Genomic DNA, 16826 nt, shown 5'->3' with positions numbered 1-16826 from the left:
CTATGATGAATTTGAAAAAAAAACTAAATTGATTTTTTTGCTAATTATATAAATCAAAGATTTAATTATCTGTTCTAAATAATTTAGTTCTTGTCGATTCAAATTCTTAATATTAGCTCGTATCAATTTTTAATATTTAACTGTAATTATAATTATATCTAATAAAAGTTTAATTATTTTCAAACGATAAAACATAGCACATAAATATTTTCTAAAATACGACAACAAAAATAAAGAGAAGAAGTAATTTTATATATTATGGTAACCCTTTATTGTACTAGTGGTATTTGAAGTCGATCAACATATCCGTTTTTTTTTTAAAAAGAAGTCATATTAACAAAATAAAAAAAAAATATTTGTAACTATTGGATTTGTACAATATGTCAAGCACATAGTATAAATAATTAGTAAAAGCAACTAATGTTAATTCAGTAGTCGAAGAAAATTCAACATCGAGAAACTCGACTCATCACCCAATCAGTCGTTCAATCAAACGAATCAAAAAATTACAATAAATAACTTGTATAAGAATATAAAGACTTCCTCTATTCAATTTAACATGCAGATCTTACAAATAAAAGTTCAAAAGAAGAGGCATGCATGCTAACATAGTTGAAGTACTTATTCTTCTTATATCGAAAGTTAAACATAACCTAGAAAATAATACTACTCTCTCCACATATTTTTCGTGTGCAGATCCAGGTGCACCTTATCAACCGCACTATCAGGGAGTCAGGACAGCTTAGGAGACTTCAAGGTATATCTGCCGCGTCCGCAGACCTCGGAATCCCCTTCTACTCTTTCTCATGTCCATTATCTTATGTATGTTTCCTTGTTAGACTCTGATGTATAGAGACACTAGATTTTTCCTTCTGTAGTTTGTGATTCACGATGTTTCGGGTTTTGGGATTTGTTGTGTATTTTTGAATAGTTGGTTAAATTTATATTTTTATTTTATTATTTCATCAAATATTAGGCTTACCTAGTTGTAGGGACTATGTGTCGTCACGACGTCACACGGGAGGGGAAATTGGGTCGTGATAAAGGCATCTGAGGATTTATGTAGAGAAGGATTTCTTCCTTTATTAAGATAGCTAAATAGATCAATATTTACTAATTTTAAGATCTCACACTTAGAAACTTATATATTCATTGATATGGGATACACACGTGAAACACGTACTATCACGACCCCAAATTCCCTCCGTGGGAGGTCGTGATGGCACCTAGTCCCTAAGACTAGGTAAGCCTATCAATGCGGAATAATAATAGATATCTGAAATAAATAAACTACAATTCAAATAATTACAACTCCCAAAATCCGGTAGAAATAAGTCACAAGCTTCTAAGAATTTATTCTCTATGTCTTTATACATCAGAGTCTAAAGCAAATAAGGAAGACAACATAGTAAGATAGAAGGGGACTCCGGAGTCTGCGGACGCTGGCAGATATACCTCGAAGTCTCCTCGTACAGCTAGTTTACTGATGCCTGGTTTGATAAGATGTACTTGGATCTGCACAAAAATGATATGCAGAAGCATAGTATGAGTACACCACATCGGTAACCAGTAAGTGCCAAGCCTAACCTCGGTAGAGTAGGGACGAGGTCAGGTCAGACCCTACTGAAAAAAATAAATAATGACATGGTAAAATGTTTAACAATATAATAAGAAACAATGACAAGGAAAATGAATCAAGTAGTATGTCACCATTTAATTACACCAAATAATGGCAGTTAATACCTCGTGGAAACAAAAGAGAATTCTTTTCAACTTTAAGAAAATCACAACAATAATCAAAGGCAAATGCGGCCATAAATCAATGTCAACAAGGACACTCCCGAGGTACTACCTCGTAGTCCCAAATCATCAATAAATTCACAATATCTCATTTTCTTATACCACCGCGGGAGCCTTTACAATTAATTTTAAAGAAAATATTTTTTCCAAAATAGCATCTTGCGTTTTAGCCACCCTTATCACACCGCATGACTTCTAGTAGTTTTCCCTACTAGCCACGCGTATCAAGGCACCCTTATCTCACCGCATGTGTTTCAACACCCAAACCTTATACCACCGCATGCGTATCAATATCACAATATATCACAATTTGCACCTCAAGTGGCCAAATATTTCAACTTGCCAAAATAAATTAACAACAATATTTTTTCACAATAAAGAGCTCACTGCTCCATCACAATGAGCACGAAAATCTCACAAAATATTCGGGAATAAATAAGTCAACAAAATAATATTTCAAAATTTTAATACGTTACTTCAATACCAAATATAAAATGTCAAATAATTTATATCAGAAATATTTAATTTAAAGAAAATCACCCTTCAAATAATGTACACAATAAAATAAACCAAGTTTTAACTAAACAAGTAAAACAATTAGCAGGAAAAGGTCAAGCAAATTTAAGTATAAACATTTAAATCAACAATAAAGAATATAACAAGGTAAAATTATTTAATTAATATGCAACAACGATCTACACAATTTAAAGACATAATCTTTCACATTTAGCCCGTGTACACACTCATCACCTCGTGTACATGAGTTTCAATACATTTTAATTTATCACTTCAATACCAATCCTAGAGGAAATTTCTCCCACACAAGGTTAGACAAGTCACTTACCTCGACTTGCTCCAATTTAACCAAGTAGTATGCCTTTCCCTTGACTTTCCGACTCTGATCGACTTGTATCTAGTCATAATTAATTCGATACAGTCAACAAAAATTATAGAATCAAATTCCATAAGAAAATACTATATTTTTCAATAAAATCCGAAATTAACTCAAAAAATGCACGTGGGGCCCATGTCACGGAATTCGATGAAAGTTATAAAATATGAACGCCCATTTAATCACGAGTCTAATCATACCAAAATGAATAAATTCCAATAACAATTCGACCCTCAAATCCTCAAATCTATCCAAGAGGGTTTTCAAAATATTTCCAACTTAAATCACCAACTAACTGATACAAATAGTGATGGATTTGGGTAATCTAACCAAAATTGAGGTAAGAATACTTACCCCGATGTTTTCTCTGAAAATATCCCAAAACTCGCCTCAATCCGAGATCCAAATCGTTAAAAATAAAAAATGGGACGTAGTCCCATTTTCATAACTTAAACTCTCTGCTCAGGCTTTTACTCTTCGCGATCGCGAACATCCACACGTGATCGCGAAGAACAAATTTCCACTGCCCAGATTTAACTCTACGCTATCGTGGATATCCCCACGCGATAGCAAAGCACAGAATTCTCAGCTCTACGCGATCGCAGCCCTCTTCACGCGATCGCACAGAGCAAACGCGTGACCTCCACTCCTGCTCCGTTACTCTACGTAAACGCGACCTTCTTCACGCGTTCGCGAGTCACAAAATATCAAAGCTATGCGATCGCATACCTTCTCACGCGATTGCGTAGAAGGAAACCAGAACCTGCAGAAACAAGAACTTCAGCTATCAAGCCAAGTCCAAAAATGATCCGTTAAGCATCCGAAACTCACCCGAGCCCCTCGGGACCTCAACCAAATATACCAACAAGTCCTAATACATCATACGAACTTAGTCGAGTCCTCAAATCACATCCAACACTAAAAATATGAATCACACATAGATTCAAGCCTAATGAACTTTGAAACTTTCAATTTCTACAAACGACGCCGAAACCTATCAAATCAAGTCCGATTGATCTCAAATTTTGCGCGCAAGTCACAAATGAAATAACGGAGCTATGAAAATTTTCGGAACTGGATTCCGACTCCGGTATCAAAAAGTCAATTCCCCGGTCAAACTTCCAAACTTAAATTTCTATTTTAGCCATTTCAAGCCTAATTTAACTACGGACTTCCAAATAAAATTCCGAACACGCTCCCAAGTCCAAAATCACCATACGGAGCTATTGGAATCATCAAAATTCTATTCTAGGGTCGTTTTCTCAAAATATTGACCGAAGTCAAACTTAGCATTTTTAAGGCCAACTAGAGGAACCAAGTGTTCCGATTTCAACCCGAACACTTCCAAATCCCGAACCAACCATTCCCGCAAGTCATAAATTAATAAAAGCACATACGAGGAGTTTTATTTAGGGGAACGGGGTTCTAAAAGTCAAAATGATCGGTTGGGTCATTACATTCTCCACCTCTTAAACAAATGTTCGTCCTCGAACGGGTTTAGAATTATACCTGGAGTGGTGAAAAGATGAGGATAACAGCTGCGCATATCATGCTCGATCTCCCAAGTCGCCTCCTCGACCGGATGACCCATCCACTGAACCTTCACTGAAGTAATGTTCTTTGACCTTAGCTTTCGAACCTGCCTGTCCAAAATAGCCATTGGTTCCTCAACATAAGATAGATCCTTGTCCAATTGAATTGAACTGAAGTCTAACATATGAGACGGATCGCTGTGATATTTCCGAAGCATAGAAACATGGAATACCGGATAAAACTGCAGAGAGACTTGGTGGTAGTGCAAGTCTGTAAGCCCTCTCTCCAACTCTTTCAAGAATCTCAAAAAGCCCAATATACCTAGGGATCAACTTGCCCTTCTTCCCGAACCTCATCACACCCTTCATAGGCGAAACCCGGAGCAAGACCCGCTCACCAACCATGAATACAACATCACGAACCTTCCGATCCGCATATCTCTTCTGTCTAGATTGGGCTGTACGAAGTCGATCCTGAATCAATTTAACCTTTCCAAGGCATCCTGAACCAAGTCTGTACAAAATAGCCTAGCCTTGCCCAGTTCGAACCAACCTACTGGAGCCTGGCACCGCCTATCATACAAGGCCTCATACGGAGCCATCTGAAAACTCGACTGATAACTGTTGTTGTAAGCAAACTCCGCATGTGGTAAGAACTGATCCCAAGCACCGCCAAAATCTATCACACACGCACGCAACATATCCTCCAATATCTGAATAGTGCGTTCGGACTGTCCGTCTGTCTCAGGGTGAAATGTTGTACTCAACTCCACACGAGTACCCAACTCTCGCTGTACAACCCTCCAAAACCGTGATGTAAACTGTGTACCCTAGTTAGATATAATAGATACTGGTACGCCATAAAGTCTGACAATCTCGCGAATATAGACTTGAGCCAACTGCTCAGAAGAATTGGTAGCCATCACAGGAATGAAATGAGCTGACTTAGTCAGCCTATCCACAATCACCCAAACTACATTAAACTTCCGTTGAGTCCGTGGAAGCCCAAAAACGAAATCCATAGTGATCCGCTCCCATTTCCACTCAGGAATTTCTAACTTCTGAAGACGTCCACCTGGCCGTTGATGCTCATATTTTACCTGCTGACAATTTCGACACCGAGCTACATATTACACTATGTCTTCGTTCATCCGCCTCCACCAATAGTACTGTCTCAAGTCCTGATACATCTTTGCAGCACCCGGATGAATGGAGTACCGCGAATTGTGAGCCTCCTGGAGAATCAACTCACGCAAACCATCTACATTAGGCATACATAGCCTGCCCTGCATCCTTTATACATCGACATCTCCAATAGTGATTTCCTTGGCATCACCGTGCTGACGCTCTCTGATACGATCATAAAGCAAATACTGATAAACCACACAAGCCAAAACTCAGCTCGGTTCGGAAATATCCAACCTGACAAACTGGTTGGCCAAGGCCTGAACATCCAAGGCTAAAGGCCTTTCTGCTACCGGTAAATATGCTAAGCTGCCCAAACTCTCCGCCTTACGACTCAAGGCATTGGCCACTACATTGGCCTTCCCGGGATGATAGAGAATGGTGATATCATAATCCTTAAGCAAATCCAACCATCTTCGCTGTCACGACTCACGACCCAATTTCACTTATAGGTTGTGATGACGCCCAACACTACAACTAGGCAAGTCAACTAATAAATTAAACATATATCGATAACATTTAAATCCAAGAAAAATAATAAGACACCAAATTCTACCAATGTGTGTGCCAAGACCTGGTGTCACAAGTGTATGAGCATCTAGTAGATTATACAAAACTCCAAATACTGTCTGCAATTCAATTTCAATAAATTTTTAATTTATCAAATAGCTTTACAAGCTGCAATAAACTGCCCAAGTATCGTATAATAATTATTATTAAGCACGATTTCTGTCGAGGTCGTACGGCCCGATCCAAAGTGTCGTGTACACTGCGGAGGGACGTGTGACATAATCCATAGATGCATCTATCCTGCCGAGGTATTCGGCCCGCTCCACAAGAAAGGAGGATATTTTCTTATGTACCTCCGGAAGGAGAGTATATTTATTATAAGATAAATTCAGGAGGAAGAACAATTTCTCTTAACAATTAATTAATTTAAATAGAAAATGAAGTATATGAGATTTTCATCCTTTAATATTTTTATCTATATATATATATATATATATATATATATATATATATATTAATTAAACAAAGAATACAATTTACACAAATAATTCATACTTTGAGTGCTAAACTACCCGGAATTTAGCATTAATAGTAGCTACGCACGGACTCTCGTTACCTCGTGCGTACATAGCCCCCATAATTAGCAACAATTATTACTTTAATTACCTATGAGGTAATTTCTCCCTCACAAGATTAGACAAGAGACTTACCTCGTCTTGCTCCAATTTAATCCACTAGTAGACCCTTTCCTCGATTATCCAACTCTGTCTGGCTCGAATCTAGCCAAAATAATTTGATACAATCACTAAAAATTATAGGAATCAATTCCATAAGAAAATACTACATTTTCAATAAAATCCCAAAATTAATTAAAAATTCGTCCGTAGGGCCCACGTCTCGAAATCCGGCAAAAGTTACGAAATCCGATAACCCATTCAATAACGAGTTCAACCATGCCTGTTTCACTCAAATCAGACTCCGAATCGATACCGAAATCTCGAAAATTCGTTTCTATGAGATTTCAAAAAAATTCTAAATTTCAATCTCAAAACACTAATTAAATGGTGAAAACAATAATATATTTGTGTATATAGAGCAAATCCGAGTTAGAATCACTTACCCCAATGTCTTTCCTTGAAAATCTATCAAAAATCGCCTCTGCTCAAGCTCCAATTTGTTAAAAATGGCGAATGAGATGAATGCCCTCTTTTATAAATCTGCCCAGGCAGCCTTTGGAACTGGGCCTCGAACTAGGCCTCGATCGTGGCTTCGATCGTGGCCCTCGAGCCTAGACCTCGATCGTGACTTCGATCACAGGCTCGAGCCTGTACCTCGGTCATGGCCTCGATTATGGCATTGAGCCTGGTCCTTCGATCATGGCATCGAGGCTGGGATTTCGATTAGGGCATCGAGCATGGGCCTTCGATCATGGCCTCAATCATGGCATCGAGCCTGAGCCTTCGATCATGGCCCTCGAGCTGGGCTTGATCCTGAGCCTCATCCCTGGCTTTGACCCTGGCAGTCGACCTTGGACTCAATATCTGGGCTCGATCTTGGGCTCGATCACAGCCTAGAATATTCAGCAGAAGAGAAAAAATTGCAGCAACTTTTTAAGTCCAATTTTTGATCTGTTAACCATACGAAACTCACCCGAGGCCCTCGGGACCTCAACCAAATATACCAACAACTCCTAAAACATCATACGAACTTATTTGAAACCTCAAATCACATAAAACTACGCTAAAATCACGAATCATGTTCCAATTCAAGCTTAATAAAACTTAGAATTTCCAACTTCTACATTCGATGTCGAAACCTATCAAATCAAGTCCGATTGACCTCAAATTTTGCACACAAGTCATAAATGTCATAACGGAGCTATGAAAATTTCAGAACTGGATTCCGACCCCGATATCAAAAAGTCAACTCCCCGGTCAAACTTCCAAACTTAAATTCCTATTTTAGCCATTTCAAGCCTAATTTAACTACGGACTTCCAAATAAAATTCCGAACACAATCCTAAGTCCAAAATCACCATACAGAGCTGTTGGAATCGTCAAAATTCTATTCCGGGGTCATTTTCTCAAAAATGTTGACCAAAGTCAAACTTGACCTTTTAAAGCCAACTTAAGGAACCAAGTGTTCCGATTTCAACCCAAACACTTTCAAATCCCGAACCAACCATCCCCGCAAGTCATAAATCATTAAAAGCACATACGAGAAATTTTATTTTAAGGAACGGGGTTCTAAAAATTAAAATGACCGGTTGGGTCATTACATTCTCCACCTCTTAAACAAATGTTCGTCCTTGAACGGGTTTAGAATAAGACCTGGAGTGCCGAATAAGTGTGGATATTTGCTCTGCATGTTTTCCTCGGCCTCCCAAGTCGCTTCCTCGACTGGTTGGCCCCTCCACTGGACTTTTACTGTAGAAATCTTCTTGGACCTCAACTGGCGAACCTGTTTATCAACAATGGCAACTGGCTCCTCTTCATAATCCAAGCTATTATCTAGCTGAACTGTGCTGAAGTCTAACACATATGATTGGTAAGCATGATACTTCCGGAGCATAGATACATGGAAAATCGGATGAACTCCCGATAGACTGGGTGGCAATGCAAGCTCATAAGCAACCTCCCGAATCTCATGATTCCCTTCATCGGAGAAACCTTCAAGAGAACTTTTTCACCCATCATAAAGGATAAATCACGCGCTTTCTGATTTGCGTAACTCTTCTATCTGGACTACAATGTACAAAGTCGCTCCTGAATTAACTTTACCTTTCCCAAGGCATCCTTCACCAAATCAGTACCATATAACTTAGCCTCACCGGGCTCAAACCACCCGATGGGTGAATGACATCGCCGACCATATAAAGCCTCAAATGGAGCCATCTCGATGCTGGATTGGTAACTGTTATTATAAGCGAACTCGTCCAAACGCAAGAAACGATCCCACTGACCTCCAAAGTCAATCACACATGCCCTGAGCATATCCTCCAAAATCTGAATTGTTCGCTCTGACTGCCCGCCGATCTACGGATTAAAAGTCGTGCTGAGATCTACACGGGTCCCCAATTCACTATGTACTCCTCTCCAGAAATGTGAAGTAAACTGAGGGCCTCTATCTGATATGATAAAAATTGGCACACTGTGCAACCGAACTATCTCCTGGATATATATCTGGGCCAACCTCTCTACATAGTCATAACAGGAATAAAGTGTGCCGACTTAGTCAACCTGTTGACAATGACCCAAACTGCATCAAACTTCCGCAAGGTTCGCGGCAACCCAACTACAAAGTCCATAGTGATACGTTCCCATTTCCACTCTAGTATAGTCATCTGCTAAAGTAGGTCACCTGGCCTTTGGTGCTCATATTTAACTTCCTGACAATTTAGACACCTAGCTACATGCTCAACAATGTCCTTTTTCTTTCGTCGCCACCAATAATGCTGCCTCAGGTCACGATACATCTTCGTAGCACCTGGATGAATAGAATACCGAGAACTGTGTGCCTCCTCTAGGATATTTTTCCTTAGTCCATCCACATTAAGGACACATAGATGATCCTGGAGTCGTAGAACGCCATCCGCTCCAATAGTAACTTCCTTGGCACCACCCCGTAGTACCGTTTCTCGAAGAACCATTAAGTGTGGATCATCATACTGGCAAGCCTTGATCTGTTCAAATAGTAAAGATTGAGCTACAACACATGCAAGAACTTGGCTGGGCTCTGAAATATCCAGCCGCACAAGTCTGTTGGCCAAGGACTGAATATCTTAAGCCAATGGCCTCTCCTTTATTGAAATGAAATTCAAACTACCCATACTCTCCGCCTTTCTACTCAAGGCGTCAACAACCACATTTTCTTTGCCCGGATGATACAGGATAGTAATATCATAATCTTTTAGTAACTCAAACCTTCTGCGTTGTCTCAGATTTAGGTCCCTTTGCTTGAATAAATGTTTCAAACTGCGATGATCAGTGTAAACTTCACAAGACATCCCATAAAGATAATGCCTCCAAATCTTAAGAACGTGAACAATCGCATCTAACTCCAAATCATGTACTGGATAATTCTTCTCGTGGGGCATCAATTGACATGAAGCATATGCAATAAATCGCCCTTCCTGCATCAATACACAACCCAAGCCAACGTGTGAAGCGTCGCAATACACTGTATACATCCCCGAACAGGAAGGCAACACTAACACTGGTGTTGTAGTCAATGCTTTCTTGAGCTTCTGAAAGCTCACCTCACAATCATCGGACCATCGGAACGGATCACCCTTCTGGGTTAATTTGGTCAAAGGTGCTGCAATAGACGAAAAACCCTCCACGAACCGACGATAATAACCTGCTAAACCAAGAAAATTCCTGATCTCAGTCGCCAAAGTAGGACGATGCCAATTTTGAACTACCTCAATCTTTTTGGGATCAACTTTAATGCCCTCGACCGATACAATATGCCCTAAAAATGCTACAGACTCAAGCCAGAACTCACATTTAGAGAACTTAGTATATATTTTTTGTTCCCGCAGTGTATTGAAGCACTATTCTCATATGTTGCTCATGCTCCTCCTTACTGCGCAAGTAGATCAAGATGTCATCAATGAAGACAATGACAAACGAATCAATATATGGCCTGAATACCATGTTCATCAGATCCATAAACGTTGTCGGGGTGTTAGTTAAACCGAAGGACATCACCAGAAACTCATAATGACCATATCTAGTCTGAAAAGCAGTTTTCGGAACATCCGAATCCCGAATCTTCAACTGATGGTACCCCGACCACAAGTCGATCTTAGAGAACACCCTAGCACCCTGCAACTAGTCAAATAGATCATCAATACACGGCAACGGGTACTTGTTCTTAATAGTGACTTTGTTCAATTGGCGATAATAAATACACATCTGCATTGTTCCATCCTTCTTTTTCACAAATAATACCGGTGCACCCCAAGGCGATACACTCGGTCTGACGAACCCTTTGGCTAGTAACTCTTCAAGCTGTTCTTTCAATTCTTTCGGAGCCATGCGATACGGTGGGATAGATATAGGCTGAGTATCTGGAGCCAAGTCAATACAGAAATCAATATCGCGATCAGGTGGCATACCTGGAAGATCTAAAGGGAATACATTGGAGAACTCCCGAACTACAGGCACTGAATCAATAACCGGAGTCTCTGCAATAGTATCCCGAACATAGGCTAGATAAGCCAAACAACTCTTCTCAACTATGTGTTGAGCCTTTATAAAAGAAATAACTCGATTAAATGAACTAACAGACGAACCCTTCCACTCCAGCTTAGGCAATGCTGGAATAGCCAAGGTAACAGTCTTGGCATGACAATCTAGAATAGCATGATATGGAGATAACCAGTACATGCCCAGAATAATTTCAAAATCGGTCATCTCAAGAAATAGGAGATCTGCTCTAGTTTCATAACCACAGAATGTAATAATACAGGACCGGTAGATCCGGTTCACAACAACAAAATTGCCCACGGGAGTGGACATATAAACAGAAGTACTCAAGGACTCACGAGAAACACCCAGGAATAGAGCAAATAGAGATGAAACATATGAATACGTAGATCCTGGATCAAATAATACTGAGGCATCATTGCCGCAAACAGAAATAATACCTGTAATCACGGCATCTGAGGCCTCTGTATCTGGTCTGACCGGAAAAGCATAGAACCGAGCTGGAGCGCTAACTGGCTGACCTCCACCTCTAGGACGACCCCTACCCACCTGTCCTCCACCTTTTGGTGGTCGGACAACTGGTGGAGCAACTGGTCCAATAATCATAGGTTGCTGACCCTGTTACACTAACTTACCCCGAAGCCTGAGGCAAAATCTCCGTATATGACTAGGTTCCCCGCACTCATAACAACTCTTCGGTGCGATGGGCTGCTGACTAAGAGTCTAGCCCTGGGGACTGGATACCCACTGGAAGGACCCTGAATAGCTGGTGGGCGATAAGAACATTCTGGTATAGCAGTGAGATAAGGTCGCACTAGAGCACCTCGAGGAGGCGGTGGTGCTGGATATGGGGGCCTGTTGGACTGCCCTCTCACGAACTGACCTCTGCCCCCAGACGGAGCACCTCTGAACTCTCCAGAATACCTAAACCGCTTATCTCTCATAACCTGCTCTCGGCTCCACGACTAGCTCATAAGAAGTATCCATCTCAACCTCTCGAGCCATAGTGGCCTGAATGCCAGTATGTAAACCCGCAACAAACCTCTGCACTCTCTCTGCCTCAATAGGGAGTATCATAAGTGCATGGCGAGATAACTCAGAAAACCTCGCCTCATAATCGGTCACTGACATCTGACCCTGCTGGAGCTGCTCAAACTGAAACCTCAACTCTTCCCTCTAGGAGGGTGGAATATACATGTCTAGGAAGATACGGGTGAACCTGTCCCAAATTATGGGAGGAGAATCGGCTGGTCTACCAAGAACATAAGACTGCCACCATCTACGGGCTCTGCCCTCTAGCTGAAAAGTAGCAAGGTCTACCCCATAAGACTCCAATATCCTCATGTTGTACAGTCTATCCTTGCACCGATCAATGAAATCCTGGGGATCCTCATGTCGCTCACCCCTAAAGACAGGAGGATGTAGTCTAGTCCATCTGTCCAATAGTCTCTGAGGATCAGCGGCTACAGCTGGTCTGGGCTCTAGTGTAGTTGCTTCCACTGGCTGGGCTCCACCCATGGGTAGTACACCCTGGGTCTGATATACAACAGCTGCCTATCCATGAGCATGTGCAGTTAGAGTCTATGCTCCCCTGCCCTCCTGAGATGTGGCTGGGTCTGCCGAAAATAAATCGGCCTGAGTCATATTGTCCATGAACCGCAGCATACGACCCATGACATCCTGAAATCCTGGTGCAGATGTGAAATCCACCGGAGCTGGCTCTGCCACAGGCACCTCATCATGTTCCTCAACAATGGGGTTCTCTGCTGGACCCATTAGCGTTATAACTGGAACAGTCCTAGGATGTCCTCGCCCTCTACCACGGGCTGGAGCCCTCCCTCGGCCTCTGCCTCGGCCTCTAGCAACTGGGGGAGTAGCTCTTCCCTGGTCTGGAACCTCATTAGAGCGTGTTCTCACCATCTGAGAGAGAATAAGAGAAGGATATTTAGAACTACATCAATTGCACGATGGAATATGAAGAAAGGTAATTTCCTAACACCCTATAGCCTCTCGAAGATAAGTACAGACGTCTCTGTACCGATCCGTAAGACTCTATTAGGTCTGCTCATAACTTGTGAGACCTACGTGAACCTAGTTCTCTAATACCATGTTGTCACGACCCAATTTCACCTATAGGTCGTGATGGCGCCCAATACTATAGCTAGACAAGCCAACTAATAAATTAAACATATATCGATAAAATTTAAATCCAAGAAAAATAATAAGACACCAAATTCTATCAATGTGTATGCCAAGACCTGGTGTCACAAGTGTATGAGCATCTAGTAGATTATACAAAACTCCAAATACTGTCTGAAATGAAAATAGACAGAATTAAAAATACAAAAAGAGGCACTGGTAGCTGCAGGACGACTCAGAAAGACAGCTCACCACTACGCCCCTAGATAACGAGGATGTACGATGATAGGTCAGCCACTAGTACTCGCCTCAGGTCCTGCACCAAAAAGTGTAGCAAGTGTAGTATGAGTACGTAAACAACGTGTAGCCAGTAAGTATCAAGCCTAATCTCGAAATGGTAGAGACGAGATGGCCGACTTTGACACTCACTATGGGTAAATAATAATAATTGAAATAAAACTATAATATTTAAATCATCATAATTCAAAGAATTTATAATAATTTATTGAACCAGTAGAAATAATTAAATTCCTTCAAATGCAACAATTCTCAATATATTAATTAAATTCCTTCAATTCCAATAAAATTTCCAATTTATCAAATAGCTTTACAAGTTGCAATTAAATTTCAATAAATTTCTAATTTATCAAATAGCTTTACAAGCTGCAATAAACTGCCCAAGTATCGTGTAATTATTATTATTATTAAGCACGATTTCTGTCGAGGTCTACGGCCCGATCCAGAGTGTCGTATACACTACCGAGGGACGTGCGACACGATCCATAGATGCATCTATCCTGCCGAGGCGTTCGGCCCACTCCACAAGAAAGGAGGACATTTTCTTATATACCTCCGAAAGGAGAGTATATTTATTACAAGATAAATTCAGGAGGAAGAACAATTTCTCTTAACAATTAATTAATTTAAACAGAAAATCAAGTATATAAGATTTTCATCCTTTAATATTTTTATCTAATAATTCACAATATATATATATATATATATATATATATATATTAAACAAAGAATATAATTTACACAAGTAATTCATGCTTTGAGTCCTAAACTACCCGGACTTTAGCATTAATAGTAGATACGCATGGACTCTCGTCACCTCGTGCGTACGTAGGCCCCACAATTAGCAATAATTATTACTTTAATTACCTATGGGGTAATTTTCTCCTCACAAGATTAGACAAGAGACTTACCTCGTCTTGCTCCAATTTAATCCACTAGTAGACCCTTTCCTCGATTATCCAATATTGTCTGGCTCGAATCTAGCCTAAATAATTCGATACAATTACTAAAAATTATAAGAATCAATTCCATAAGAAAATACTACATTTTCAATAAAATCCCGAAATTAATTAATGATATATTTGTGTATATAGACCAAATCCAAGTTAGAATCACTTACCCCAATGTCTTTCCTTGAAAATCTATCCAAAATCGCGTCTGCTCAAACTCCAATTTGTTAAAAATGGCGAATGGGACGAATGCCCTCTTTTATAAATCTACCGAGGCAGCCTTCGGAACTAGGCCTCGAACTGGGCCTCGATCGTGGCTTCGATCGTGGCCCTCGAGCCTAGACCTCAATCGTGGCTTCGATCACAGGCTCGATCCTGGACCTCGGTCTTTGCCTCGATTATGGCATCGAGCCTGGTCCTTCGATCATGGCATCGAGGCTGGGCCTTCGATTAGGGCATCGAGCCTGGGCCTTCGATCATGGCATCGAGCCTGAGCCTTCAATCATGGCCCTCGAGCTAGGCTCGATCCTGAGTCTCGTCCCTGGCTTCGACCCTGGCAGTCGACCCTGGGCTCGATATCTGGGCTCGATCTTGGGCTCGATCACATCCCAGAATATTCAGCAGAAGAGAAAAAATTGCAGCAGCTTTTTAAGTCTAATTTTTGATCCGTTAACCATCCGAAACTCACCCGAGGCTCTCTGGACCTCAATCAAATATACCAACAAGTCCTAAAATATCATACAAACTTATTTGAAACCTCAAATCACATAAAACGACACTAAAATCACGAATGATGTTCCACGTCAAGCTTAATGAAACTTAGAATTTCTAACTTCTACATTTGATGTTGAAACCTATCAAATCAAGTCTGATTGACCTCAAATTTTGCACACAAGTCATAAATGACATGATGGAGCTATGAAAATTTTCAGAACTGGATTCTGACCTCGATATCAAAAAGTCAACTCCCCGGTCAAACTTCCAAACTTAAATTCTCTGTTTTATCCATTTCAAGTCTAATTTTAACTACGGACTTTCAAATAAAATTCCGAACACGCTCTTAAGTCCAAAATCACCATACGGAGCTGTTGGAATCGTCAAAATTCTATTCTGAGGTCTTTTTCTCAAAAATATTGACCGATGTCAAACTTGGCCTTTTAAAGCCAACTTAAGGAACCAAGTGTTCTGATTTTAACACAAACACTTCCAAATCCCGAACGAACCATCCTCGCAAGTCTTAAATCATTAAAAGCACATACGAAAAATTTTATTTTAAGAAACGGGGTTCTAAAAGTTAAAATGACTGGTTGGGTCATTACATCCGCTGCCGCAAATTAAGATCCTTATGTATAAAATGATGTTGTAGACTCCGGTGATCGGTGTAGACCTCAAAATGGACACCGTACAAATAATGCCGCCAAATATTCAAGGCATGAACAATAACTGCTAACTCAAGGTCATGGACCGGATAATTCTTCTCATATACCTTTAACTGTCTGGACGCGTAGGCAATCACCCTACCGTCTTGCATCAACACTCCGCCGAGACCAATAAGCGACGCATGACAATACACAGTATAAGACCCTGAACCTATAGGTAACACCAATATTGGGGTTGTAGTCAAAGTTGTCTTGAGCTTTTGGAAGGTCTCCTCACATTCCTCTGTCCACATGAACGGAGCACCCTTCTGGGTCAATTTGGTCATAGGTGCAGCAATAGAAGAGAAACCCTCTACAAATCGGCGATAATACCCTGCCAAACTAAGGAAACTCTGGATCTTCGTAGTTGAGGATGGTTTGGACCAACTCTGCATTGCCTCAATCTTCTTCGGATCTACCTTGATCCCCTCGCACGAAACTATATGGCCCAAAAATCCCATTGAATCAAGCCATAATTCACACTTTGAAAATTTTGCATATAACTTCCTTTCTCTCAAAGTCTGAAGCACAGTCCTCAGGTGTTGTTCATGATCTTCCCGACTCTGAGAATACACTAGAATGTCGTCAATAAACACAATGACAAAAGAATCAAGATAGGGCTGAAATACACTATTTATTAAGTACATAAATATTGTTGGGGCGTTGGTTAGCCCGAATGATATTACAAGGAACTCATAATGACCATACCGAGTCCTAAAAGCAGTCTTCGGGATATCTGGCTCCCGAATCTTCAACTGATGATAGCCTGAATGCAAATCGATCTTAGAAAATACTCTGGCACCCTGAAGCTGATCAAATAGGTCATCAATACGTGGTAATGGATACTTGTTCTTCACTGTAACTTTGTTCAGCTGGCAATAATCAATACA

This window comes from Nicotiana tomentosiformis, chromosome 8 (assembly GCF_000390325.3).
Source record: "Nicotiana tomentosiformis chromosome 8, ASM39032v3, whole genome shotgun sequence".
NCBI classification, from domain to species: domain Eukaryota; kingdom Viridiplantae; phylum Streptophyta; class Magnoliopsida; order Solanales; family Solanaceae; genus Nicotiana; species Nicotiana tomentosiformis.
Note: the sequence above shows the minus strand (reverse complement) of the source record.